Genomic DNA, 5594 nt, shown 5'->3' with positions numbered 1-5594 from the left:
ACGACTCCCAGGATACAAAGGAGAAACTTCCCTACACTCATAATAACATTTTGAGCCCACTCTCCTAATCCTGAGAACCAATTTCGTGGGTTCAACCATGAGACCCAGCCGGTCAGCTCATTACCCACAGCGGTCAGGGTAAGGTTGTGTCTCCTCCGGAACTCCCACTTCAACTGCAATATATCATCCATCTTTTGATCGATAATCTCTGTGGGGTTGTCAGTGCTGTTTGTAATATACGTACAGCACTTCACACCATACTGAGTTGCAAAGTGACACAGTACCCACCCGTCACGGCTGTGATATAATTAAGGACCGTCCTGTGCTGGATCAGTTCCGTCTTGTAAGCTTGTAACTCCCTTCCCGTATACCTGAAGGTGTCGTCATACATCTCAGTGATATTATCTATCAAGTTTGCTAGCGCATGGATATACCTATAATTTATAATTCCTCTGGCAGTACGGGTGATGTCTAATGCGAGAAGGAATTGAATCCCGGTGGATTCGTGGATCAAATCAGAGGCTACGTGCTCTGTCCTCTCTATGAGTTGTCTCTTGACGATGTGTTCATAGTGATTATGAGTATAAGGAGCCTGAGCACTGCGGTGAACATCTTTCATCTTATCATGGGTTATGGTCATGACCTCTGGCAACACTCTTCCAACATAACACAATCCCTCTGAGTTCGGGGCAAGCCACTTATACGCCTTCCTCCCACATATGAAATAGGCATCATCTGGGAGAACATAGGGGACAGAATATGACATTACCATATTACCAACTTTCCAAGTGAAAAACCTCATCCCTAGTTCTCCCATCTGCTCAGTACAAGTATCAGGCTGGATGATATGAGCACAGTACCCTGGTGATACTTCTCCAACCCACATGGTCTTGCTTCCTCGAGTATACCTATACCGAAAATACCTTCCATTGTTGGCTATTTGGCGTACAAGTTCAGAGTCTATGGGTATCCTATCAGCTCTGTGCGAAAAGGCCATTGTCTGGTTATTCCATGTCACCTCCCAATTTCCCGGTTTTCGGTAATTGGAAATATTGAAACATAATAAGGATCTATCTACATGATACTGGTGGAGCTTCAAGCTAGGGGGCCTAGAAATATTGAATTTCTTGTCCACCGGTCTCCCACCCCGTAATTCGAGTCACTCAATGGATGACGGTCCATGTTGATATTAAGGCTGGACTGACATCTCTGGATGCACCCATCCTAGACTATGGGGTATATTTACTAAGGTCCCGATTTTGACAGAGATGCCGTTTTTTCTTCAAAGTGTCATCTCGGTAATTTACTAAGCAAAAATCACGGCAGTGATGAGTACATTCGTATTTTTTTGGAAGTTCAAGTGTAAAAATACGAATGAATACACCATCGGTCAAAACGCGGCTGTTTAGATATGAATCTCGGTCATTTACTAACCATTCGTATTTGTAATGTCTACCGTGAAAATGCATTTGTGGCCGTGAAAAAATACATTTCGTAAAAAAGTCCTAAAAAAAACAGACCTGCTTTTGAGAAGCGTGTTTACATGTGTAGTCAATTATCCATTACTCACACCTGAATGTTTGGCCCTATAAAAGGTTCCCAGGCACATTTTGAATATCTCTCACTCTGAAATGGCTGCTGTGGTGTGTGCAACAGATTTTTTGTTTGCTGGGGGATACCTGAGAGTGCTCCATGACTCTTCATGAAATCTGGCCCAGGTAAGTGTACATGGTCAGCAGGTTGAACATGTTCCGCGGAGGCTGCGCCAGCCACGTTTGTTTAGGGGACGTTTAAACTTAAACTGTCTGATGATAGGGTCATACAGATGTTTCCCCAAAAAACAACCAACATTTGCCGTCTGTTTGACCTTGTCAAACTGGGACTATATCCTGAGACAGCACGCTCACGCTCTGTCTCAGGCTTGCACAAACTCCTGGCTGTGTAGCACTTTATGGCTACTGGCAGCTTCCAGGCTGTGACAGGCGACGTCATTGTTATTTCCCAGCCAACCTTTTAAAAAAAATTTAAACAGGTGTGTTGAAAAATACATACACGTCTATGTCTAAGTGTTGCGTCTGGTAGGTCATAGGACACAGTATTGTTTGTTCTTTATACTGTTGTGTAATTTTGTTTTTTAATTTTGTATTAAAACATTGACACTCATTACCCCATTAAACCATACACACATAGCGTGTTTTACAATGTTTGACACGGACACAGGATTTTTGGTGAAGACAATATTTAAATTTTTATTGTGTTACACAAATGTCATGTCAGATTCATTTTTTTTTCTTTTGTGTGCTGGGTGCCGAGGTTTGCGCAGGGTCGCTGGCCCGTGTTCTGGATGATCGTCGAACAGGGGAGGTAACTGGGGTCTGGCTAGGGGTAGTCGTTCCTGAGCTGGAGCTGAGATGTTGTGCTGACATCAGAGTGATGCTTTGGCTCAAGTTATGGATACTGGCATTCAGTTGATTATTACTGGCAGTGTGGCTGGCCACAATCCTAGACAAAGTCTCATTTACTACCTGATTGTGTTGGATCACTTGTATCAGGGCTTGTTGATGCCGCTGTTGCTCATCGATGATACGCGTCAAATTTGCCAGCATTTGCGTGTTGTCCGCCCTGATTTGTTCCATCGATGTCGCAATTCTGCCTACCTGAACAATCAGTCTGCCCGAGTTCCGACTAATGCGCGGAAGATGATGGGGCAGACTGGCAAGGTGTTGTGTGTGTGTGTGTGTGTGTGTGTGTGTGTGTTCAGGCAGGCAGTGTTTTGTGCCTGTTGCGTTGCCCAACTGGACCAAAAGTCAGCGGACATTTGTTGCTGGGGTGGAGGTGGTATCAATTGTGGACTTAAGGAGGCTTGGGGCATATCCTGCGGCTGGGTTGGCTGGGTAGGATCAACGGCCGTAAGTTGCAGTGTATAGGTTGCCTGTTGGTCTGGTTCCTGCTGGTCATCGTCTCCCATGAAGGTTGGTTCTGTATGGGGTGGCCAACAGGCACTGTTTAGTTATAATTAAATATCTTTGCTTGTCCTAAACATTCCATACTTAATTGTTTTATTTTTAAAATTTAATTTTGAGGTTTTTTTTTTTAAAACAAGGAATCTTTCCTTTACAAACACATATGTGCCATAACAGGCGTGCGCAGAGACTGACTGGCGGGTTCCGCACCAAACTTCCCCCCCTCCACAGCATTATAGTGTTCTCTCACCTCCCCTGTCCTGGATATAGACTTCTCACCTGGACGGACCAGAGGAGCGCATCAGGTAAGCAGTCTACATCCCGGACAGGGGAGGTGTGAGAAGACTATAATGCTGTGGAAGGGGGGGGTGGGTTAAGTCCGGTGAGAAACCCACTATTCATTTTCTGTGCACGTCTGTGGACTCAATTTAGTAAGGTGGGTGTTCTATTTAAAATGTGATGTGGCCCATAGCAACCAATAAGACTTTAATTCACATTTATTTGGCACCTTCAAGAAGATAATACCTGAAATCTGAATGGTTGCTACGGGAAACATGCCATCTCACATTGAGCTCACATCATAGTAAATGTACTGTGTCGAAATGTTTGAATGTATTTCTTTTTAGTTTTTACTCACCAGACAGCTGAGGTGATCGTGGCTCATCACTTTGGGGACTAGCCAAAATTGCCTGTGGTGGCTGGGGCAAGACTGCCGAGATGCGCCGCCTGGGTGGTGAAGAAGGAGGCGCAGATTCCGACTCCACACGCCGCGTCTTAGTGGGCCTCCTAGTTAAAGTCACAGAGCCCTGTGATGGCCGCCTTAGAGGAGGGCGGCTTGCAGAAGAAGAACCTATGTGAAAATAGCAACATTAATATTTTGTGGTTCTATGTGTTTGCAGAATATGTGACTACACTGATTTCTTACCTGCATTCCCTGCAGCTTCATCAGTTGGCTGTGGCCTGTCTGTGTCGCGTCTCTGGCGTACTGTAGAAAAATTGCACAAAACATTATGAACATACTGTACTTTTAAAACTCATTATTATATGAAAATCATTATTGTAATGTAAACATCTCACACCTAATGTTAAGTTAACTATTTTATGTTTAAGCTATTCTGGATTAATTAATTGGGTGTGTATTCTAAAATTAAGATGATGTTGCACTAAATAATCCAGAAACATAGCTTATTTCGTCACAATATATCGCAGATATTTTTAATATTAAATTTCACACAAACATAAAAACCATAATTAAAAATTCTAAAAATTATTGAAAAAGTTTAAAAAAAAAAAAGGCCATTTGAAAAAACAGATAGGGTCAAGCAAAATCTAAGATTATGTATTATAACTACACATACCAGCATGCACTGCAACAGATTTCAAATTCAATAATAGCAAAACTCTGGCAATGCATGATGGGCCTTGTAGTTTTGAAACACATTTACAGCTACAGGTTGCACAGGCCTGCACGACATTACCAACACAATGTTTGCATATTTACAAACACCGTAACAATTAGCAGCATTATCATCATTTTAAAAAGAACAAGAGCCAAAAAATATAAAAAGACAACTCACCATCCTGCCTTGGACGGTCCGAATCCCGGACATGAGTCGCTGACACCACTTCTGCAGGAATAAGTGACCGCACAGGCTCCTCCCAATCTTGAAAAGTGGCACGGAAAGGGTGTCCACCCCCAGTTTGGCGGGCTGATTTGGCCTCCTTGGCCATCTTGGCCTTGACACGGCGCTTGATATCATAAAACCTTTTTCTACACGTGTCCTCAGTCCGCCTCACCACACCCTCACTATTGACTGCAGCAATAACTTTTCCCCACAGGACCGACTTCCTACGTGAGGACACCTTGGCAGCATCCTGCCCAAACAATTGGCGATGATGCCTCATCAGCTCCCGCACCAAAGCCATGTTTTCAGCATAGCTGAACTTCACATTGCGCCCAGTCTTGGTAGTGGTGCGTGGCTGCGGAGCCACAGCACCATCACTATCACTGGAGAACGCTGCAACAGGCACCCCCTCCTCCTCACTAACCTCCTCCCTCTCACTAACCTCCTCCACCTCACTCACCTCCTCCCTCTCACTAACCTCCTCCACCTCACTCACCTCATCCACCTCACTCACCTCCTCCCTCTAACTAACCTCCTCCACCACACTGACCTCTGACTGAGACATAATCCCCACAAACTACACAAAACACTGAGAAAAAAAAACAGAAAACACACTCCTCCACTACCACTACACACCACACACACAACACACACTCACTCACAAACAATGACAATAGACTTGAAAAAAAAAACAATGACAAAAAAGTAGACAAACTTCGAAAAAAACTACACAACAAGTATGACAAGACTACTTACACACACAGTACAGCACTCAACAATCGCAAAACTCCGCTCCAAATCCACCAAAAACTCCACCAAACTCACCAACTCCTAATACACCTTCCTCTCTCCTCTCCACTAGCTAAACCCACGAGGTGCGGACGGTTTGGGGCGTTTTTATAGTAATGTGCACAGACACTCCTCCATCATGAATACAACCAATCACGGACGAGTGACAAAAACGAAACTTAGTAAAAAAACGCGGCCGGAAACGAAAAAACACTGC

At 44.0% G+C, this 5594-nt stretch overlaps 1 long non-coding RNA gene across 1 annotated transcript; it reads right to left on the bottom strand.

Annotated features, from left to right (window-relative positions):
• Nucleotides 1-2278: 2278 nt before the first annotated feature.
• On the bottom strand, nucleotides 2279-3949 carry LOC134962557 (uncharacterized). The gene is made up of 3 exons (XR_010188047.1): nucleotides 3889-3949; nucleotides 3601-3813; nucleotides 2279-2979 (listed from the first exon to the last, which is right to left on the bottom strand). It is a non-coding gene; the product is annotated as an uncharacterized LOC134962557 (long non-coding RNA).
• Between the last annotated feature and the right edge of the window lie 1645 nt (nucleotides 3950-5594).

Source organism: Pseudophryne corroboree, chromosome 1 (genome assembly GCF_028390025.1).
Source record: "Pseudophryne corroboree isolate aPseCor3 chromosome 1, aPseCor3.hap2, whole genome shotgun sequence".
In the NCBI taxonomy this organism is placed as follows: domain Eukaryota; kingdom Metazoa; phylum Chordata; class Amphibia; order Anura; family Myobatrachidae; genus Pseudophryne; species Pseudophryne corroboree.
The sequence above is the reverse complement of the archived record's forward strand: the minus strand, read 5'-3'. Positions and strand labels throughout refer to the sequence as shown.